The 24,903-nt window shown below is 46.6% G+C and overlaps 1 pseudogene; it reads right to left on the bottom strand.

Annotated features, from left to right (window-relative positions):
- LOC123067913 (amino-acid permease BAT1 homolog) overlaps positions 1-24,903 on the bottom strand; it is a 63,611-nt pseudogene that overhangs the window by 6,520 nt on the left and 32,188 nt on the right.

Raw genomic sequence — 24,903 nt, forward strand, 5'->3', positions numbered from 1 at the left:
AGGTCAATAAACTTAGGCAAACCAACCCACCAGACCTTAACCAAACCCCAGCCAAGCTTCTCGTGCAAGATAGCCACACAGTGACCCAACACTTTTGGCAGTCGGTGCCCAACCTATCAACCTAACCTGTCACTCATGCGCCAGTGACCGGCTCCTAAATAATCTTTTCTCGCAAGCGTGCGAAGGAAGATTCCGTCCCCTTTTCCCTATAAAAAAGGGGCGTGCTAGCCCCAAACCAGCACACATAGTCGCTACCCCAAACCGAGCCACAATGCCTGGACCTATAGTGCACAACGAAACCACAGCAACCAACCTTGGAGGTTTTGTGACCATCCTCGCAAACCTCACCCGTCGTGCCTACGCGTTAGAGGAGCCACCAGAATATGTTGTGTATCAAGGACCCATGAGCGGTGAAGACCGCCAATTCTGGGCCACTGTGCACATTTACGGTAGGAGTCTAGCACCCGAGCGTCCCTACCGGTTCACCGGAAGGACAACTTCCTTTGAGCCACAAGCCATCCAGCTAGCCGCTCGAGAGGCTATAGTTCAACTCAGGCACTTGTCGCCCAGAGTTAACTGTCGCTCGTTCCACTACTACCCCAGACGAGAAGGGTATGGTAGACCACCCCAAGTCGCCAATGGAGACCACGAGACGGACCCCGCATTGTTGCACCTAGTACGCTATGTAAGTGCACTAGAGGCGCTGTTCGACCAGATCACTATTGATCTAATCGCAGCTCGTGGAGAGCTGGTTCGTCGAGCCCCGGCGAGAGAAGGAAACGAGCCCAACACCGACAACCCAGTCGTGCTGTTTGGACAACCAATCGAGACCCCGAGATCTGCCCCAGCCATCGGCCAAGGTGCTGCGATAACCCCAGAAGTGCTTCGTCGCATTTTGGGAGCACACTCCAATGGGGTTGTGGCCAACAATCCCCGTGATGGTCATTCTCACTACCCCGACCCTGCAGTTCCTCCGCCATCTCCGACTAATCCCGGCAGAGAGACACGTGGGGAAGCCTCGACATCCACCAGGCACGCCCGTTTAGACATAAACGAGGTAGACTGAGCCGTGTGAGTAGTACCAAGTTTCAATGTATCCTCGCTTTGTAATCATGCGACCGCATATATTAACGCAGCCTGTCTTTGTGCCTCTGTTTTAATAATAGCCTTGCCTGTTTGGTTAGCGCATAGCTGCATATTCTTCCGGGCACAACTACCAAAACCAGCCCGACAACAACCACAGTAACACGTCTCTTTATGAGATATGTGTATCTCTGACACTGAACCGACCTTTGGAGCTAAGCTGGCAGATTTATTACCTTTCACCACGGTAAAACGATCCGGCTCCATTACTATATAAAGGCCACCTTGTGACCTTACCCAGCAACCCTCACTTTGTGCACAACACTCACGCTTTTTCCTGTCATGCCGAACCCCAGCATTCATCTGAGGACCCCAGATGCAACCCCAGGTAGCTTTGTCAAATTATTGTGGGATTTTACCCGCAGTACCATGGGTTCTACCCAGCCACCCCAGTACGAGCTGTTCAAATCAAGGATCACCCCATCCACCTCGGAATATTGGGCAGCAGTGCACATTCCTCCTGTAGACCCCAACCAAGATCCAATAGAAGTATCCTTCGTGGGGAAATCTATGCCAACCCCACACTTGGCCATAGAAGCTGCGGCAAAAGAAGCAATTGCTCGTCTTCGATCCGCAGTACCCTATGCCCGCGAACGAGGATATTATTACTTTCCGAGCCGTGCAGCACCCGGAGAAGTAACATCTTTTCCCGGTGGACGTATTGAGAGAGACCCAGTTCTGGCCAACCTTATCCAGTACATCATTGCTCAAGAGCATTTAAACCAGCGAGTGATGGATTATCTCCAGAGCCTCGCAGATTTAAATCCTCAGGTTGCCATCGGCAGACCACTGAGACCCGACACGGAGAGACGCATACATCGACTGGTCAATCCACTTCCTCCAATAGAAGAGGAGTGTATTCCTTTACCAGAGACATTTTATCAGGACCCCGTCCAGTTACCGTTTTCATTTTAGACGTCACTACTGTATTTGTTCTTTGCAGCATTTATTTATGTGTGTGACTTATGCGTGATACCCTAAGTTTGTACGACGAGTCAATTAATTGGCTTCTACTAGTGTGTGTAGTTTTTGTTGTGGTTTATGCTTCCTTAAATTAACTGTTTTTCCCTCGCGAAATCCCGGAGTGAGATTTCTTTCCCTGAGTTGCTACACCTGCCCCTTCTCACAACGTGGATTATTTAATTTCACTCAGCACCACGAGCAGACTCACAACCATAATCATTCGGACACATACACTGTTTGCAAAATTTTGCAACGGTGTTACATCCAGATAATCACCCCCTAACAACAGTTAGCACCCGACACACTCCATCTACTCCTCATGATCACCACCACCGCGGAGAACCAACACCTGAGCCGCAGCATCGCGACACTCGTCGAAGATCATCGCGCACAGGAGCAGAGAGAGCCCCAGCAGTGTCGCCAGCCCTCCGCATATCAGGATCACAAACCAGTCCGGCATCGCCTTCGCCATTAGAGCCTCGACCGAGCTTCTGTAAGCAGTAGCGGAGAAATAAGGAGGAGGAGAAGTGAAGCCAGGTGTAAGGAGGAAGAGAGAGGCACCCCGGCCGTTTTATAGCTCGAGCTCGGTGTACGGTGGGCGAGGTCCACCAACGCCGCTCGTCGCCGATCGCCGGTGTTCGGAGTCGAATCCGCGAGCAGTGCCGACAGCGCGCTGGCCCGCGAGGTGAGTGCACGCTGCACCAGCAGCTAGCACGCCGCGCACTACCACGGTACGGCCTAGATGCCCTACACACTAGGCGTCGCCGGTGGAGGAAGCGCGCGGGAGAGAGGAGGAAGAAAGGGCCAGAGGGAGAAGAAGAGGAGACTGACAGTGGACCCCGGGTCCACCTGTCAGCCAGAGAGAGCACTAGGCTCTCGGGTGCGATCAGCGTATATCTAAATTTAGGAGTTATCCTAAATTTATATCCAGCATAGAAATCGCCCGTTTTTGTCTCGGACCGTAGATTTTTCCGCGCAGCACCAGTTTTTCACACGGTGGTTTTTCACCACTTATTGCCCTCGCACTGTAGCTACATCTTTATTGCGTAAGTATTCTCTTAACACCGCTTTTAGCAAATCTCGAGGACGAGATTTTTCTTAAGGGGGATAGTATTGTGACACCCCAAAAATTTGGCCTTGTTTTATTAAATTAAATTTTTTGCCAGGATTTAAAACTTTGGATTTCTGAGCTCCATTTTGATTTTTTTAATCATTTCCTTCCCTGTTATGATGAGTTTTCCCAAAGAGAAAACTTTTCAAATTTGTTATTGGACTTATTTAACCTCTCAAGAAAAACTTTCCTTTTATCAGTATAACTAATTAAATAAATAAGTTGCTTGCTCTTTATTTTCTTGAAAAAGGTTTTCTAGGTTAAATGGCCATATTTGAACTTCAACCATTTGATAAATTCACTTAAAATTCCCATAAAAATTTGGAGATGTCATGTGATGATTTTAAATAACTTTTATGCAAAAATATATTTCATTCATGAAATATTTTGAGCCCTACTCTCAATTTTTCTTCTCTGGTCCAGAGTGCATTTTTTCACAGCAACCTATTTAAATATTTCTTTAAAACTTCTACCAAAATTAAGGGAGGTCAGTAGGAGCCTGTTATCCCTCTTTCTGCAAAAACCTAATTATGTTCTTTGAAAAATTTGAGTGAATCAACCTCATTTCCATTCTGGACCAACTTGAGGATTTGTACAGCAACCACCATTTTAGTTGCTCCTATACCCTTGATTATTTCTCCTACTTGTAATCCCCCATGTTAAACCCTTAAGTCCAGGAGCATGCACCATTTAGATCACTTTTGGTTCATGGAATAATGCTATTTATTTCCTGTCCAGAAATGTAGTTTTGTAAAACTTGCACTAGCAAGTTTCCCCTTTTGTCCAACTAACCTCACCACTCTCTTTTGCATCTAAAGAGACCCCCATCTGGAGTTTTTGGCCACCCCAAGACCTGCCTAAGTGCATGTGGCATTTTGCCAAACACCTGGAGAGCATGACCAGTTCTGGCATGATTGTGGCATTGCACTGTGAACTTGCACCTCTGATCAAACCAGCATGTCCACTAGACTCCCCGTTGCTCCTAACCTCGATCTGGTAAATCCCATCCTCACCTGCGACCTGTAGCATGCCTCGGCATTGTGTCGAACACCTGGTCGGCGTGCTCTGGACGCGCCCAGAGCGCGCGTATTGCAGTCGCGCGCCCGAGCCGACACGTTGGCCCCACGGCTTTGGCCCGCTCTGCAGCACCACGCCACGCGCTCCCCTCCTCGCAGCAACGCGCCAAGCAGCCCCCGCCGCGCCCGGCAGGCCAAACACTAGCCGCCACCGCCGCCCGACAGCCCTGCGCCGTGCAGCGCCGCCCAAGCCACCCCGGCTCGCCACCTGGCCCCTGGAGCAGTGCCCTCTCGTTCACTAGCTCTTGTCGTCATCCCCAGCCGCGCCACGTTGCCCTGCAAGCTACAGCGAGGCGGTTCGCCGGAGAGCTTATCCGGCCGCAGCGGAACCGACCTCGACGAGCTATAAGAGGAGGTCCCGAGCCACCCCGGGCACGCAAGAAGCCTTAGAGTGCTCCCATAGTCCTCCCATAGCAGCCAATCGACTCGGGGAAGGTCTTCATCCCCATCTCCGGCAACGGCAGCCGCCACCACTGCCCCGGCCAATTCGGCACCACCAGGGCCTCCCACCCTCCGTTCTCTCCACCAAGAATCCCCTCATCCTCCCGTAAACCTTCCCCCTACTCCATTTCGATCGAGAACCACCGCCGCCCCGAAACCACTTTTCCCCGAAGCTTCCCTCCGCCGAGGAGCTCGCCGCCGACAGCTCACGCCGTCCCCGCCAACCCAGCGACTACAGGGAGGATCGCCTCAACCTTGCGGATCCATCCCCACCCTCGGGGGCCCGCGAGGAGCAGCCAAACGCCGGCGACGATCGCCGGAGCCCCGCTCCGCTCGGGCAAGGGAGGGAGACGACGCGCGGTGACTGGTCAAACCTGACCAGTGGGCCAGGCAGGCCCACTGTCAGTGACACCCCGCGCCGTCCGCGTGGTTAAGTGGAGGCGTAAAGCCTAAAGTACGCCTCCTCTGTATCGAAAGCGTAATCTCGTCTGAACCGTTTTCTTTTTCTATTTTATTTAAAAACAGATTTTGACCAAATCTTTGACTGGCTATAACTTTTTAAATATAAGTCCAAATGAGTTGATTCTTTTTCCTACCTTCTTCAAATTTGTTCTAGTTTATTTTAAGATTTATTTGAAAAAATTTCAAACAACTTTTGTGTTCTGTTTTTGAAATATGTGTTAATTCAAATATATTTTCAAATAGGATTTTTGGGAGAGAGAAGAAAACTTTCAAAAGTTTGGAGAGCACCCTGCCTTTCCACACATTGAAGGCAAGCATTCTGAATCCCGGCATAATATTTTGGTGTGATCGTTGATGCATTTATAACACCACCGCATTTCGAAGGACTTGTTATTTTATGTGATGTGATCATATGCATGGGTACATGTTATTGATTTCCATGTTGTTGGAAATGAACACACTTGTGATGATAATCATCCTCATGTACCTTGCATGCATACCGGTAGGAACCGGGAAAACCTTTGCCTTGGGTAGGCATGAGTTTGTCGCCGGTCACCGTCGGGACGGTTATGTCCGGTATGGCATGGTAAGATATAATGAGTGTTAATTGTATTGGTTGAAATATATTCGTTATACTAATCATGCAGGGAATACTTAAACCTCCTGAGTCAACCGTAGATCGAGTCTTGTTCCAGTAACCCCCATACTTGTTTCGTACTACCACTCGTCTCTACAGCAAGTAGAGTACGGTTCAGTAAGTTGTCAACCTCTTGCTAGCACACACCGTACAGAGAGGCCATGGTGGAAGATACCGGTTGCAGCTGGTAGGCAGGCCACCTGGTCCGGGGGCATGGGTGTTTCCGGTTGGGACCGAGAGGGGAGGCCACCCCTTAGAGCGCGTGATATAAATTTGATCCCATGCTACGCGAGGTTGTAGCCTCCCCACTTAGAGTTTGCTTAACAGGTGTCGTGGGTGATTCAGGCACGTGTGTGATAAGCTGGTGTGTGCAAGTTAGGTGTGTTTTCAACAAAAAGACCGTAGATGGAATTAGTCCTGATGGACTAAAGAAATCCGTTACTCGTGGGTAAAGAGTACACCCTCTGCAGAGAATAAACCTATTCGAATAGCCGTGTCCATGGTTAAGGATTACAGTCTGGGATGGGTCAGGTGTCGGTCTTAGTGTCGGTCTTCGGAGGTGAAACTGTTAACCAGAAAGATGGAATTACTACCCGTGACTTGTGATATCTGTGATGATTATTATTATTGTTGACTAACCCGTGATATTATTGTTATTACCGAATATCTCTGGGATGGTTCTACCTCCGGGATATTCATTATGATCATTTCTTTTAAAGCCCTTTATGTGGCGTCGCTCAGACGCCCGACTGTGGCATTTCTTTTAAAGCCCTTTATGTGGCGTCGCTCAGACGCCCGACTGTGGCATTTTCTTTTAAAGCCCTTTATGTGGCGTCGCTCAGACGCCCGACTGTGGCATTTTCTTTTAAAGCCCTTTATGTGGCGTCGCTCAGACGCCCGACTATGGCATTTCTTTTAAAGCCCTTTATGTGGCGTCGCTCAGACGCCCGACTGTGGCATTTTCTTTTAAAGCCCTTTATGTGGCGTCGCTCAGACGCCCGACTGTGGCATTTCTTTTAAAGCCCTTTATGTGGCGTCGCTCAGACGCCCGACTGTGGCATTTTCTTTTAAAGCCCTTTATGTGGCGTCGCTCAGACGCCCGACTGTGGCATTTTCTTTTAAAGCCCTTTATGTGGCGTCGCTCAGACGCCCGACTGTGGCATTACTTGATTATTTGTTTCATAAGTTTTTATACTACCATGTTATTGCAATTTTATAAATAACTTGCTTGCACGCATCAGAATTTCATTTATCTATTGTGACTGACGTCATGAGCATAAATTATTTTAGCACATCATTGTTATATTATACCTGTGTTCATAATGTTTGCGAGTACATTCAAAGTACTCACTGGCTTGTCCCTGGCTATTGTCTTGGCCAGATTTTCTTGCACGGAGAGGAGTGACGCGGTGACAGCCCCGGAACCTAAGCAATGGAGATAGCAGCCTCGCGAAGATAGGAGTTAACCTGGTCAGCTGTTCCTGTGGGAATTGGAGTCCCATAGACACTGATGATCCACAAACCGCTTCCGCCATCAACCACTAGAAACCATTTGTTGTACTCACAGGCCAGAATGGTCTTGTACTGCATATTTTGTATGTTGCTTGGAATTTCTGTATCAAGTTGGAGCCTCATCAGCTAACAGTAATCCTGGGGCTGATGAGCACGACGGTCTTTTCTGGAAATTTATTTCCCGGAAAGTCGGTCGCGACAGCAATCATGTAAATATGGAATATAGGAGCATGTGAATGCATAAGCATGACAGAGTAAGCAATGTGTTACATGTATCTTGGCTATATGCATCAGAGAAAAAGATGTGAATATGGGAAATGTACCTTCATGCTCATGAGTCCTTCTTGCAAACAGTATGTACATCAGCAAGAGATCCTCATACACATGACTGTGATGCATATACTTACCTTGTGGTCTTGAGTTGGCTTAGGATGGAATGAACCTGCGTAAACAAGGTTAGATAACACAGATGCACCTACTAGCCAGAGCAAACAAAAGAAACCACAAGAATACCAAGACTGGGATGACATGTAGAGAGTGAGTACTGAGTACCCCATTGGATATAGACATGTCCCCAAAGGTAAAGATGTGCACTGAATTCAAGGATTTCCTTCCCTTAGATGTCTTGCTCCCCCTGAATCTAGCATGGGATACTGAGAGAAGATAGGGAACATAAAATCAGAGCTCAAATAAAAGAAACAGAGCTAATGCAGACAAACAGATATGAACATGTCTTTCCCCTCTTAAAGACATGTGACTTCTCTCCTCTTGAACATCAAGCACCTAGGGTCCTTGAACATTACTCTCTCTCTCCCTTGAGTATTCTCTCCCCCTATAGATATGATTAAGCTTTGATGTGATCTCTCTCTCCCCCTTTGACATCAATTTCCAAGAAGGGTTCTTCTGGATTTTTCTTACAAATGGGTTTGGTCCTTGAGGCACAAAACAAAGTAGTAAGGCTAAATTGATGATGGTAGAGGACAAGATTCATTGAGTGGAGCTGGAACAAAAGAATTCAGGAATAAGTGGCAAGGTGTTTTTCCTGTTGTGAAATCGGTGACACTGATTTGTGTGCTTTGGTTGCACCAAAAGATTTCGGTTGGACCGAACACATCAGACCGGTGTGACCGAGTTCATGACAGAGAGAACACATGTCACCTCAGCTCACTAGACAAGTAAGATCTCACAAGGAATTGCAAAGAATCAACTGAAGGATAAAACACAAAAAGGAACAGAGACCTAGATGAAGTTATGAGCAAATATGCATGGAACAAATGCAAGAGCACAGAAAAGAAAATGAGAGAACCTCATCTAGAATAGGTCGGCGACAAAGTCACCTATGTTAGAGTATATTGACATAGGAGTCAAGTGAGTTCACTTGATCATAGGTCATACTCATCGTTTAAGCTCAAAATGGGGTTACCGTTTTTCCTTTAAGCATTTGATGGATTCTCATCTTGTTGAGTTGCTTTGACTCATGACTCGGAGTAAAGCTTCTCTAAGATGGAATAACATACCTTGGGTGGTGGTGTTGATTGTGGACATGTAGTTGAACTTGTGTGGATTGCTCAAAGTTGATGTAGCTCATCAAGAATTGGGAGCACCACTTGGAGTGTGAATTCATCTACCTACATGTGTTAGTTTTGCAAGGAAGAGCACTTGTGTATCCAAAATGACAATTATAATGTTCAAAACTGAATATGTCATAGGATATGTTAGAAGGGTTGTGTGCTTCCTTGTCTTCATCCACTGTTGTGTGGAGACTTGATGATGTAGAGATTTGCTCAAGATGTGAGTGGGTTGCAATCTCATAGATTTAGATTCATCCAAGTTCCTACAAGGGTTAGATAGCATGCAAGGGTGCAAATATATCCAAGACATTTAAATAGCAACATGAGAAAAAGTATCAAGGATTAGTCATAGGCTCATGCCTTGCATGTATCCAAATGGAGTTCCTACTCCAAGTTTGAAGCATCAATGATGTTCAATTGACCTCTTAACCTGCAAAACACATTCTCATCAAGTGGTTTAGTGAATATATCCGCTAATTGTTTATCGGTGCGAACATGCTTAAGATTAATGTCCCCTTTGGCAACATGATCTCGAATGAAATGATGATGAACTTCAATATGCTTAGTTTGAGAATGTTGCACGGGATTGTGAGCAATCTTGATAGCACTTTCATTGTCACAAAGTAATGGAACATGTTTCACATATATCCCATAATCCTTAAGAGTTTGGATCATCCAAAGTAATTGAGCACAACATGATCCAGCGGCAATGTATTCCACTTCGGCGGTGGATAAGGATACCGAGTTTTGTTTCTTGGAAGACCAAGACACAAGAGATCTACCAAGAAATTGACAAGTACCCGAAGTGGACTTTCTATCAACCTTGTCACCGGCATAGTCCGAGTCAGAGTAGCCAACAAGATTGAAAGATGCCCTCTTTGGATACCAAATGCCAAACTTTGGTGTATGAATTAAGTATCTCACTATCCTTTTCACGGCCTTAAGATGACATTCTTTAGGAGCCGCTTGATATCGTGCACACATGCACACACTTAGCATAATATCGGGACGTGAAGCACATAGATATAACAATGAACCAATCATAGAGTGATAAACTTTTTTATCAACAGGTTTATCGTCCTTAGTCAAGTCAAGATGTCCACTAGTAGGCATGGGTGTACTCATACCTTTGCATTCTTGCATATTGAACTTCTCGAACAAGTCCTTGGTGTACCTCATTTGACAGACAAAGGTGCCTTCCTTAGTTTGCTTAATTTGCAAACCAAGAAAGAACTTGAGTTCACTCATCATAGACATCTCAAACTTCTCCGACATTAACTTCCCAAACTTCTCACTAAAATGAGGGTTAGTTGATCCAAATATAATATCATCGACCTAAATTTGGCACACAAATAATTCTCCATTAACCCTTTTAATGAAAAGAGTAGAATCAATCTTTCCAATCTCAAAGCCTTTTTCAACAAGGAACTTGGTTAAGCATTTATACCAAGCTCTAGGAGCTTGTTTAAGACCATAAAGGGCTTTGTGAAGTTTGTAAACAAGATTAGGGTTCTTAGGATTGACAAAGCCGGGAGGTTGCTTAACATAAACTTCCTCCTCTATTTCACCATTTAGAAAATCACTTTTAATGTCCATTTGGTACAAGGTGATATCATGGTGATTAGTATAGGCAAGTAAGATGCGAATGGACTCAAGTCTAGCAACAGGGCCGTATGTCTCACCATAGTCCATACCTTCGACTTGAGTGTAGCCTTGGGCGACGAGACGTGCTTTGTTGCGAACTACTTGTCCATCTTCATCTTGCTTGTTGTGAAACACCCATTTTGTACCAACGATGTTGTGGTTGTTGTCGGGCTTCTCAACCAATGTCCAAACTTGATTTCTCTCAAAGTTGTGTAGCTCTTTGTCGGTGTCAAAACCGGCGGATCTCGGGTAGGGGGTACCAAGCAGTGCGTCTTAGGATCAATGGTAACAGGAGGCCAGGGACACAATGTTTACCCAGGTTCGGGCCCTCTCGATGGAGGTAAAACCCTACTCCTGCTTGATTAATATTGATGATATGGGTAGTACAAGAGTTGATCTACCATGAGATCAGAGAGGCTAAACCCTATAAGCTAGCCTATGGTATGATTGTTGTTGTATATCTCTATCGACTAGCCTGGCCCCGGTTTATATAATGCACCAGAGGCCTAGGATAACAAGAGTCCTAGCCGAATACGCGGTGGGGGAGGAGTCCTTGTCTTGATCGCCAAGTCTTGTGGATTCTTCCTTGTATGCGGCAGCTGTCCGGACTGGCCCATGAGTATACGGCCATGGGGGTCCTCGGCCCAATCCAACTGATCGGGAGACGACGCGTTGAGTACCCCCTAGTCCAGGACACCGTCAGTAGCCCCCTGAACCGGTCTTCAAGTTAGGGACGCTCCTCGATTCTTCCGAACTGTTCTTCGTCTTCAGTCGTCGGTTTTGAAAACTGGTTCAATAAATCTTCTCATCTTCGATCTTGAGGATCGCCAAAATGCATTCGACGAGTTTACACGTCGGGTATCCGAGGAGCCCCTTTAAGCTTCTGGCCTTTATCAATGCCTTATTATTTTTATGCCATGCCTCGGGTTTGAAGTTATTCCCAGGAGGCAGTGTCCTCTTGCGTCCGAGCTCCAACGCCGGACCGCGGTATCTTTTGCAGCCGAGCACCAATGCCGGACTGCTTCCCAGCTCTAACGCTGGACTATGTATCCGAGCTCCAACGCCGGACTGTATCCAAGGTGTCGTAAATCACCTTAGTTCAAAGAAGTTTGAAGGAGTTTAGCCGAGCTTAACGCTAGAAATGCCCTCTATGGAGCCAGCCACTAGCGCCCGAGCTTTATGACGGACTGCTTCCGAGGTGGTGCACCACCCCAAATGTGGGCCGATTTTTGTCAATATTTTTGATTGGTGCAATTTATTCTCTGCCGAGATACATAGCTAGTAGCCCTCAAGGTGGGTATCTGTCTAAAACCCGAGATGCCCATGAAGGATGACATAAGACCGCTGATCCCCGTAGCTGCTGAGACTCAGGTTGATTTGCAAAATCGGTCTGAGGATCAAGTCCTAGCTCGGCAGAATACTTCGGGACACAAAAAGCGCCGTGCTCAGTCCTCAAGACTCAGGTTGGGTGCGGCCGACCAACCCGAGGATCAAAATCTCCTCGGAGACTGTATTACACTTAAAATTTTCTGCATTGGACAGGCAATGCAGTAGCCCCGGAGACACTGGTCGGGTGGCAACACCAGATCAGGGGATCGATGTGCCCCTTTAATATTTGTAAATAATAAGCCCGAAGCCCAGTAGCCCCGAGCCTTAATGCGGGCAAGGGAGGCCGAATTAAGGATCGATATCCATAGTAAAATCACAAATTATGTGTAATGACCCTATGTATCCAAGTACTTTACGTCATTAATGCTCGGATCCGTATTGTACAAAACTTTGTTGACCGACCATCAGCTTCCACCTCCTCGGCCAATAGTCGAGGAGTGTTTGTCCTACTTTATAAAGCCTTTATGAGGGCAAAGATTTACAACAAACAAGGCAATCTGGCCATACGGTTTTATAAACAAAGGTACGCGGAGAGATATGTTATATTACTGTTTAACAGAAGAAATGTCTTCCAAAGAAAATAGTCCCGCTATCGGTTCCTTTCTTTGGGTTGTCATGCTAAGCATGATCATGAAACCTCAGCTCCAATGTAAGAGCAAAATATCAAGGATTTAGTTTGGGAGGCCAGTTAATAGCCCCCGGTAGTGTTCGGCGACAGTCAAGGTCAAGCCGTAAACACTTCGGCCATTGTTATGAATGGCCCGTCGTTTAACACCGTCATTGGATCGCCGACCAGTTTACGCTTATTGTGACAGTCACTTTTCGGCTTTCTCCACTGAGGTGCTTAACCATGTGAGCTGGAAGCACAATCGCAGTGGTTCTCCCTTTGCACACCCAGCCGAACAAAGCGGAACATAGGAGGCAAGCGCAGGAGCCGGGCAACCCAACTATTGATCGAAGACACAATTCGAAACCGATGCATACATTACAATATCCGAGAATGTTTTTGCCGAATATCTAAAGGTGTCCAGCGTTGCACTGCGAGACTTGTGCTGAAAACACACAAATAGTTTAAAAGTGCAATGGGCTCGAAAAGACAAAAAAACTTATTCAAAAGGTTAATGTCCGAACTAGATCAAGTGTTCAGTGCCAATCCGAAAATTGGACTTTAGAAAAAAAGTTGCTTCTGCCGTGCTTTAACATGACACATCCTATCTCAAAACTTCAAGCGGGTCAGCCTACGGCTTCAACCTCCTATCCCGAAGGCGGAGTACTTCTTACTAGGCCAGTTTAGCAAACTAAACTCTAGCGGCTTTGGGAGAGAAATTAGGCTCCCCGGCTAGTGACCGCACACTTGTGTTGAAAAAAGGAGTGATATATAATAATAAAAACTTTGCAATGACTAAGAAGAAAAACACTTATCATAAAACGACTCATATAAATTTAAGAGCCCCCAAGTGACTTGGGTAAAAGAATGATTGTATGTACCGAAGTACTTATATCATATCTATGTTCAACCGAACTTTAAACGCGTCTTAACCGACCGTCGGCTTCTCTCTCTTTAGTCAAGGACCGAAAAGTGTTATGTACTCCATATGTCGAGAATATCGACGGTGTTTCCAATAACCAGGCAATCAGGTCATAAGGCTGTAACAGACAAAGCGCGCTCAGGGAACTTATGCTATATTAGTGCGAAGAGTAAGAAGCATCTTCGAAGAAAATAGTACCCCCACCGATACCTTTCTTTGGTGCTCATTGTTATTATGAGACTTGTGCAATAGATTTTTTGTACTCATGAGTTCCGTTATGTGCCGACCATGATTGAAAACAATAAGAGCGCTAGCTTTCGGCTTCACCCAGTCTGAGGTCCGGCTCGGGTGACCCGATCATGACAATCGCAGAGGTGCTCCCTTTACTCCCTAGCCGAACAATCGGGAACGTAGGGGTAAGCACAGGAGCCAGGCAACCCAGCTTGCAAATCGCTTAAGTCAATATGGTGCATATTGTGGCGTAATACATGAACAAGGAACGAAGCCGTACAAGTATAACCATATGCAAGAGGAAAAAGCTTCATGAAGGAAGCCCCCAAGTAAACGGGGTATTTGAATTTGCGCGTCACAAACAAAGTTTGGCAAGGAAATTTTTACAAGCAACTTTTTTCAAAAAAGTATAATGCTTGGCCGAGCCGAACACAAGTTAAAAATTTAAAACTTTGAGCATGAAGACAACTTAGCTGGTTAATGTGTTCAGTATTGATGACGTGGTCCGAGCTTGATGCGGGACAAGGTTCCATCCCCGAGCTGGTCCCGAGGTGGCGGAGCAAAGAGCTCGGCACTCCGAAGTGGTGACATAGCACGGTCAATGCAGGACGACAGGGTGATGCCGAAGTCCCTGGCATGGGGTAATGAAGTGTTGACGAAGCCCCCCGTCCAGCCGAGGTGACGCCAAAGGATATAGTCCGGCTGGATCATTTTCCTGTGCACAAAAAATAGTGCAAACTGGAGATAATAGTAATAATAATAAAAAAGAATTGTTGCATAACAAATAATTTATGCAAAGTGAGTAATAAAAGAAATATGGCCTGGCGCCGAAGTCAGTGTCGATGCAGGGCGGCGGCGTGATGCGGTAAAGGCATGCAAGGCCTGAATTCACAGGTCGGTTCGAGTTCCGGATGCGGCGTTCGCCGGACTATGTACGGAAACTGACCGAACCACCATGCGACCGTCGTTAATGCGGCCACCATTTGATAGACCTGCGTACATATGACGGAAAAACCAGAGTAATAATTCATTGGGAAGAATGAACCCTAACAAACAAAAAAATACTAGGATTAATAGCACCTGCCTTATTTGTTGTAGCAATCCGAAGAAAGGTGATTCCCAAAATTGGGACTCGATCCGCACACCTATCGCCTGATGGGTGATAAAGCAACGGCATGGCGATGCTGGCAAAGGTTGGCTCGCCGAGGCAAAGCCCTTGGTCCAGCTAACGTGACGGAGCTGGTCGGCCAGCGACGCCGAAGTCTCCGGAGTAGGTTGATGAAGAGATGATGAAGCCCCCGGTCCAGCGATGTAGGTCGTGACGTGGTCGATGCCGGCTTGATGAAGTGACCGTGTGGCGATGCAGGTGTGCCTGCTCCGTGTAATCCGTGGGGCGGCGATGTTGGTGACGATTTATCCTTCGCGATGCCGAGCAATTGTTCGGCTGGCCGAGATGATGATCCGAAGAAATTGAGCTCGGTTCAACAAAGCGACGACATGTCGAACGCAGGTCGGTCGCCGTGGAGTGATGTTGTCGGGCTGTTTTGACGCCGGCGCGACGGTGAAGTTCGTATTGCAAGAATACTTTTAATGCTACTCGGATGTGTTTGAGAATAAAACACAACACTCCATACGAAAACTTCCTTCAAAAGGGATGTCCGAGATCCCGTTCATAAAGAAGATGAATTCGGGTCGGATTCGTTCTCGCGCAGAAAACAGATCCAAAAAGTGATGCACTAATCGGAAGTTTCCCGGAGTTTGGACGGTCGGATCGAGCTGAATTTTTGGCAGGTGGTAGATATGGGAATTCCGCAGCAAATCAACGGTTGGATCCGACCAAAGGACATCCGAGCTAGATGCTGGTGATACCACGCCCTAAACTCGTCCGGATTCTCGTCCAGATTCAACAGGGCTCCGGTATATCGGAGATTGCCGGAGATTTCTCCATCGGAACTCGACGAAATTTTTACAGGGTTGCTGTAGACTTAATTCCGCATGATTCCACCGAATTAATCGTTTAAGCGACACTTGAGGAGGCGGTGGCGGCGGATACAAGTTTGCTGTCCAGAAAAACAGCACGGTCGCCTGAGGGCAATGTTGACGTTGAGCCCCTGAGCTCCATTGATGACTCCTCCATGATCTTGATAGAGATCGGAGTTAGTGTTGATGAAGGCCTTCATCCGAACATGACGATCGGAGGTAGGGAGCAGTCCTCGGTCAAACCAAGGTGACCAGTCGAGCTGGTGACGAAGAAGCCTATGTCGCAGTTGACCTGCAGTCGAGCCATTGATCCTTTCGCCGATCACACAGCGGAACTCTCAATGAAAGCACCAATGTCGGTGTCAAAACCGGCGGATCTCGGGTAGGGGGTCCCAAGCAGTGCATCTTAGGATCAATGGTAACAGGAGGGAAGGGACACAATGTTTACCCAGGTTCGGGACCTCTCGATGGAGGTAAAACCCTACTCCTGCTTGATTAATATTGATGATATGGGTAGTACAAGAGTTGATCTACCACGAGATCAGAGAGGCTAAACCCTAGAAGCTAGCCTATGGTATGATTGTTGTTGTATATCTCTATCGATTAGCCTGGCCCTGGTTTATATAATGCACCAGAGGCCTAGGATAACAAGAGTCCTAGCCGAATACGCCGGTGGGGGAGGAGTCCTTGTCTTGATCGCCAAGTCTTGTGGATTCTTCCTTGTATGCGGTAGCTGTCCGGACTGGCCCATGAGTATACGGCCATGGGGGTCCTTGGCCCAATCCAACTGATCGGGAGACGACGCGTTGAGTAGCCCCTAGTCCAGGACACCGTCACTCTTCATGCATGGCGTTTATCCAATCCAGATCTTCCAATGCTTCTTCGACCTCCATAGGTTCAATGCTAGAGATGAATGAAGAGTGTTCACAAAAGTTAGCTAAACGAGTTTTAGAGCGAGTGATTCTCCCGGTTTCGATATCATTGTAGATTTGCTCGACGGGATGGTCTCTGGAAACTCTTGCTCGAACTCGGGAAAGCTTTTTCTTGGATCTTGGTGGAACATCTTCATCTTGTTCTTCTTCTTGGCCATCTTCATTGTCGTTGACGTTGTAGTTCTCTTGTCGTGGTGGAGAAGGAGGTTGTTGGTGTTCATCTTGGTGTACTTCCTCGTTTTATTCGTATTGTTGTGTCCCACTTATGGATGCTTCCGTATCAACTCTTGGTTCACCTTGTCGTGTGGTAGAAGCTTCCTCTTGGACGGACGAGGTACTCTCCTTCATCTTCGTTGGACGAATCTTCCCAATAGACAAGTCTTGGATTGCTTCCGAAGGCTCTTTGTCTCCTACATCAATTGGCAATTGCTCTACTTGCGAGCTGTTAGATTCATCAAACTTCACATCTACCTTCTCTTCAACCTTTCGGGTGAAATTATTGTAGACACGGTAAGTGTGAGAGTTTGAGCCATAACCAAGTAGGAAACCTTCATGAGATTTAGGAGCAAATTTAGAACGACGATGCTTATCAAGAATGTAGCACTTTGAGCCGAATACTCAAAAGTATCCAACTTGGGGTTTGTTACAGGTGAGGAGCTCGTATGCCGTCTTTCCGAGTAGCTTGTGAAGATACAAGCGATTTGTAGCATGACAAGCTGTCTCAACCGCTTCTGCCCAAAAGTGCTTCAGCGTCTTGTACTCATCAAGCTCGTTCTCGCCAATTCCATGAGCGTCCGGTTCATCCTCTCAACAACTCCATTTTGTTGAGGTGTGTACGTAGCCGAGAACTCATGTGAAATCCCTTCTTCGTCAAGAAAGGTGTCCATATTTGCGTTCTTGAACTCTGTTCCGTTGTCGCTCCGAACCTTCTTGATCTTCACTTCAAATTGGTTTTGGGCCTTCCTCGCGAAGTTTTTGAAGATCTTTTGGACCTGCGATTTATCATCGAGAAAGAACACCCACTTAAATCTTGAAAAATCATCAACTATAACTAGACCAAAAGAATTTCCACCGAGACTTTTGTAGGTGTTGGGACCAAAAAGATCCATGTGAACTAGCTCGAGTGGCCTCCTTGTGGTCATGATGTTCTTCACGGGATGCCTTCCTCCAACCTGTTTACCTGCTTGACAAGCGTTGCAAAGTCTATCATTATCAAATATGACATCGTTAACGCCAAGGATATGATTTCCTTTAATAAGCTTGTCAAGGTTTCGCATGCCCAGATGACCTAAACGTCTATGCCATAACCAACCTTTAGAGGATTTAGCAATAAAGCAAGTTCTAGGTTGAGACTTTTTAGTGAAATCAACAATGTAAAGGTCACCTCTACGAATACCGGTAAAGACCAGTTTATGATTATCTCTATGAAACACTTGGCAATCTACTTCAGTAAATAAGACATTGAAACCGAAATCAGCAAGTCTAGATACTGAAAGTAAATTGTATCCAAGAGATTCAATGAGCATGACATTTTGTATGGAGCTATCATGTGAGATGGCCACCTTACCGAGGCCGACCATCTTACCCTTTGAGTTATCACCGAAAGTGGCATACTTTCGAGGGCCATCATTATCTGCAAGCTCACGAAGCATATCTTTATCTCCGGTCATGTGATCGGTACATCCACTATCAAGAACCCGTCCCTTTCCTCCTGCCATATATCCCTGAAGATTTGCCATAAGACCAAAGTGTCTCATTGCATCATCAAGATCAAAGTCACTATCATCATCCTCATCATAGTATCCATGTTCAACATCGTCATGTGGTGGATCAATTCCTAGAGAGGGTAATTCGTTAGAGTGAGTTTGACAATGATCTTCTTTATGAATTCTAGTAGCTTCGGAAATAATATCGCTAATAATTCCAACATCTCCTTTGGCACGCATAAGATTTGTAAGCTTAAATAGACAATCACCAAACATAGGATCATTGGAATTCATCTTACTCAAGGCAATAGACTTATGGAGAATTTCATCTAGATTTTTCAAGGAATAATTTGGAAATCGTTCCTCAGGAAATTTCCATATGGTGTAGGCACACTTAAGAGTAGGCAAGCAACCTATCAAGTTTCTAGGCAAACCTCTAGTGATAAGATCAATAGTTCTAAGATTGCGAATCATGTCAATTGACACATCAAGAGTAGGATGCATTGGATCAACATGAGGTGCGCAAGGGCTAGCAATGTACTTGTTCAAATGATATTTATTGAAAATCACAAGCATCTCATTTTTCCACTCATGAAAGTACTCCCCATCAAGTATATGCACTCTATGTCTAAGACTTCCCAAAGTAGACTCATCCATCTTCTTCCAATGGTGATTAAACCAAGGCAATGGAGACCAATGCTCTGATACCAATTGAAAGGATCGAGAAGAGGTGTCTAGAGGGGGGTGATTAGACACTAAGTGAGAAAAGTAGCAGTTTTTAATTTCCTTAAGTTTGAGTGGAGTTTTGGCACAAGTTTAACATTCACAATACATAACAAGCAAGAATGCAAAGAGTATATGAGCAGCAGAAAGTAAAGCATGCAACTTGCAAGAATGTAAATGTATGGGATTGGAGTGTGCAAACACAATTTGGAGACACGGAGATTTTTGAGACGTGGTTCCGATAGGTGGTGCTATCGTACATCCACGTTGATGGAGACTTCAACCCACAAAGGGTAACGTCTGCGCGAGTCCACGGAGGGCTCCACCCACGAAGGGTCCACGAAGAAGCAGCCTTGTCTATCCCACCATGGTTGTCGCCCACGAAAGACTTGCCTCACTAGGGTAGATCTTCACGAAGTAGGCGATCTCCTTGCCCTTAAAAACTCCTTGGTTCAACTCCACAATCTTGTCGGAGGCTCCCAAGTGACACCTAGCCAATCTAGGTGACACCACTCTCCAAGAAGTAACAAATGGTGTGTTGATGATGAACTCCTTGCTCTTGTGCTTCAAATGATAGTCTCCCCAACATTCAACTCTCTCTCACAGGATTTGGATTTGGTGGAAAGAAGAGTTGAGTGGAAAGCAACTTGGGGAAGGCTAGAGATCAAGATTCATATGGTAGGAATGGAATATCTTGACCTCAACACAAGTGTAGGTGGTTCTCTCTCAGAAAATATAAGTTGGAAGTGTAGGCATGTTCTGATGGCTCTCTCCAGGAATGAAGAGTGGGTGGAGGGGTATATATAGCCTCCACACAAAATCTAACAGTTACACACCACTTACCAAACTTGGTGGGGCCGAATCGTGAAACTCGGTCGGATTGATTTAGCAAATAATGTGACCGTTAGGATTTTTGGTGGGACCGACATGTCAACTCGGTGGGACCGATATGGTTAGGGTTAGGGCATAACGTAATCTCAATGAGACCGATTACACAAACTCGGTGGGACCAATTTTGGTAATAAGGTAACCAGAGAGTTGGTCAGGAAAACTCGATGGGACCGATTCGCTCATCTCGGTGAGACCAAAATGTTACGAAGAGGAACAGAGAGTTTGCATTGTAAGCTCAGTAGGGCCAATTACACAAACTCGGTGGGACCGATTTTGGTAATGGATACATACAGAGAGATTACAATCCCATCTCGGTGAGACCGAGATCCCTATCAGTGAGACCAAAAAGACTAGGGTTTGTGGCAGCGGCTATGTCAACTGAACTCGGTGGCGCCGGGTAGAAAAATTCGGTAGGGCCGAGTTTGACTTTTGGTTTGGGACATATGTGGATGTGAGAAAGTGGTTGAGGGCTTTGGAGCATACCACTAAGCACTTTGAGCAAGCAAGCCATTAAGCAACACCTCATCCCCTCTTGATAGTATTGGCTTTTCCTATAGACTCAATGTGATCTTGCATCACTAAAATAGAAAAAAGTAGAGTCTTGTGCTTTGAGCTTGAGCCAATCCTTTGTCCTTAGCATCTTGAAGTGGTTCTACATCCTGTAGTCCATGCCACTCCATTTTGAACTTATCTGAAACATACTTGGTAAAGGTATTAGTCCAACAAGAGATATGTTCACATAAATTACCAAAATCACCCAGGGGAGCCCTTGTGCTTTCACATGGCAAGTGCCATGGCCATGGAAAGCTAGACAATGTTCAGGGGCACCTCGTGCCTGCTCACCCGGTGCCACACATTTGAGTACGGCATCACCCCATCCCGGGAGAAGGCATAGCCCATCCTGTGCCACAAGAGTTGAGAAGCATCATCATCTTAAGACACTAAAACCAACTTGCATAGAAATAATATCATCAACTATGATCAGGTGACGAATTACCTCCAATTGCTGGTGATGGACCTGATGCCGCAGAGGAACATGGCACCGGCAATGACCCCAAGGCAAGCCACCGCTCCTACGCCGCTGCCATACCTCGGGTGGATGGTGGTGTAGAGAGCCTAGGCGATAGCGTTCCCGTTGGCGTCGTTGTCAGGGCTCAGTAGGTATGGTATGTCCTTCACCACCGACGTGAGGGCCACCAGGTAGATCCACCCGAAGATGGACGAGAGAGCCACCGGCTGATGATTCCGATTGGCCCGCTTCTATCTGCGCCCTTGGTTTCTTCGGTCTGCACATATGTACAAGTGCAAGCAAGGATATATACCATCAGGTCACCATATGTGTGTAGATAATTAAGTGATCATCAGAGTAGAAGGTCATCATCGTCTACCATGTGTGCAGATGCGTCATAATCGAGAATAGAGTACTGGCTCATCAACAGCCCCACAGCAAGAATATAAGCCTTTTGTGGATCCCCATGCCGTTGTCCGTGTTGAAGCGTGTAAAGATGAATTCGACACTCGCCCTCTCCTTGGCAACTTCAGGAATCAGGATCACCAACACCAAGATACCTTCAATTTTCTCAAGAGCTCAGTCAATTTCTTATAATTCCAGCTCCCAGGTTAAGAGACAACAAACAAAGTTGATGGAATCGTTTTGTTTGTAGGATATCATGCCATGGCATTCCTTATTTTTTCAGATACCAAACCATGTCAAGGATCGATTCCCCGATATCAACAAAGTTATTTTCCCCTCCCTTTTTTCTAAATGTCCTCATGCTCTACCTTTTTCTTCTAAATTTTGTGATATTTTAGTTTTTTGCTGACTATGTCATGGCAGAAAAATGACCACGAGGGCAATACTACTTTGCCTTTTTTATGACTAAATTTACCCAATTTTCATAAGTTTGGTGCAAAATGTCATTCCAGTTCAGTGATCAAGTATTGAATCGACTAACAGTCCAAGTGTTGTGTAAAACATATGATTTGGGAACTGCTCGACACCCTAAACCGGGGTGTGGCTATCTCATTATATAGAGGTACCCAAGGGGTACAATACAATGTTACAATATATTACAGGCGCTACGTATATACAGTCTAACACCCTCCCTCAATCTTAACTATGACCTGAAGTACAAAGCAAGTTAAGATTGCGCTTACAGCCTACAAACTGTGGTTGTGGAAGAGGCTTCGTGAAGATGTCAGCAAGTTCATCCTTTGACGAGATGAACTTGATACAAAGTAGCTTATGTGCAACACGTTCCCGAACAAAGTGATAGTCCACCTCAATGTGTTTCGTCCGAGCATGAAACATCGGGTTAGAAGAGAGATATGTAGCACCGATGTTGTCACACCACAAAACCGGAGGATGAGCTTGAGGGACACGAAACTCTCTCAATAGAGACTGTACCCATATAATCTCAGCAGTCGCATCAGCAACAACTTTGTACTCAGCCTCAGTACTACTACGAGACACTGTTGCTTGCTTACGAGCATTCCAGGCGATCAAGTTAGGACCAAGGAATACCGCATAACCCCCCGTGGATCGCCTGTCATCAGGACTACCAGCCCAATCTGAATCAGAAAAAGCTAAGAGCTCATACGAAGGTGCAGGCTGAAGAAGCAAACCATAGGAGGCAGTAAGACTGACATAGCGCAAAATACGCTTCACAGCTGACCAATGAGACGTCCTGGGTGCATGCAGAAATTGACACACACGGTTGACTACGTAGGAGATATCAGGCCTGGTAATAGTAAGGTATTGCAGACCACCAACAAGGTTGCGATACTCCGTAGCATCATCAGATGAGAGAGAGTCACCATCAAGAGCAGACAACCGATCAGTGGCAGACATCAGAGTGATAGAATGTTTGCATTTGAGCATTCCAACACAGCGCAACAAGTCCAAGGAGTAATTTTTCTGAGTGAGAGCCAACCCAACGGAGGACCGTGAAACCTCAAGACCAAGGAAAAAGTGTAGAACACCTAAATCCTTGACAGCAAAATCATCACGGAGGGCAGTCACAAGACGATCAGCAGCAGCACCAGAGGAACTGATGAGAATGATATCATCAACATAAACCAAGAGATACATCGTAACCTCAGGGCGTTGTAGAAGAAACATCGACATATCAGCAGTGGAGGGAGTAAACCCAAGAGCCCGAAGAACAGATCCAAGGTGAGCATGCCACGCACGAGGAGCCTGTTTGAGTCCATACAACGCCTTAACCAGATGACAGAGATGATGAGGGTGAGCCGGATCAACAAAACCAGGCGGGTGATGCATATAAACCTCCTCCTCCAGAATTCCATGTAAGAAAGTGTTCTGCACATCAAGCTGACGAAGAGACCATGCGCGAGTAACTACAAGAGATAGTAGTAATCGAATGGTAGTAGGCTTGATGACTGGACTGAACGTGTCTTCATAATCAAGACCATACCTCTGTTTGAAGCCCTGGGCAACTAGCCTTGCCTTGTAGCGTTCAATTGAGCCATCAGCATGTCTCTTGACTTTAAAGACCCACTTGGAATCAATGACGTTGATGCCAGATAATGGAGGAACAAGACGCCAAGTGTTATTCTTTTGAAGAGCCTAAAACTCTTGTTCCATTGCATCACGCCAGTGAGGAATACTCCGTGCAGACTGAAAGTGGCGAGGCTCTGCAGTGGGATCGGCAGCAGTGTGAGCCATGCATGCAGCAAGCCATGCAACTGTCATGTCCGTACGTTCCTTCGGACAAAAGACACCAGATTGGCTCCGTGTTCGAGGCCGAAGAGTGACAGCAGACTGTACTGGCAAAATCAGTGCAGCAGATGACGTTGACGAGGCCGACACAGAACCAGGCGAGTTGAGCTCAAGGGGAACCGAGTCAGAGCTGCTCGGCGACCCGGGCGCCAGAACGGGACTGGACAGAGGAGGTGACTGCACCTCCGGGCCAGTGGAGGCAGCAGCCGGCCCAGGCGAGAGGCCTGTCAGTGCGGGCGAGGCCGGCACCGGGCTGGGCGAGTCCAGCTGGGAGCCGCGCGAGCCAGGAGAGGCTGGCGTAGGTGAGGCTGGCGCTGACGAGGCCACCATCGGGCCGAGCGGGACCAGCGTGGAGCCGGGCGGGATAGACGCCCGCAGAGCAGCCTCCACAGGTGAAGCGGGGACGGGTTGGCGGGCACCACCCAACATGCATGGCACATGCACGTCCCGACCAGGAGACTCATCCGTTACCTGTTCATCAAGAAGCTCAAGCCGAGCGCCGTGTCCAATACCTGCAGCATGATTAGGAAGCAACGCAGGGGCATATGCAACATCCACAAATTGATCAGGCGAAGGTATAGACATAGGTACCGGTGATGTAGAAGTGGTAGAGTTAGTCGGAAGTGCATGAAAAGGGAATACATTTTCATCAAACACAACATCACGAGAGATGTAGACGCAGTTGGTAGGAACATGTAAGCACTTGTACCCTTTGTGAAGAGAACTATACCCGAGAAAAACGCACTTCTTAGACCGAAACTCTAGCTTACGCTTGTTATATGGACATAGATGAGGCCAACATGTGCACCCGGACAATTTGAAGAAGGTGTACACTACTCGAAACATGGAATTTGCCATCAGCCAGCTCTTTGCCATCTGCCAGCTGATGGCAAAGAACGTCTTTGCCATCTGCTTATAAAAAACAGATGGCAAAGAACTGACTGACGGCAAAGAACATGATTGCCATCAGCCAATTCTTTGCCATCTGCTAGTGGATGGCAAATAATCTTTGCCATCTGCCAGCAGATGGCAAAGAGGTTGACAAATTTTGTGGCCGTCAAAAGTGTAACGGTGAACTAGCCCCACCTCTTTGCCATCTGTCAGCAGACGGCAAAGATTCTTTGCCATCTGCTGGCAGATGGCAAAGAGATGGGGTTATTTTTTTCCAGGTAAAAAAACTGTGGGGTTATCCCCTCCCTCTCTCCCCACCCATCCAGGTA

This window comes from Triticum aestivum, chromosome 3B (genome assembly GCF_018294505.1).
Source record: "Triticum aestivum cultivar Chinese Spring chromosome 3B, IWGSC CS RefSeq v2.1, whole genome shotgun sequence".
In the NCBI taxonomy this organism is placed as follows: domain Eukaryota; kingdom Viridiplantae; phylum Streptophyta; class Magnoliopsida; order Poales; family Poaceae; genus Triticum; species Triticum aestivum.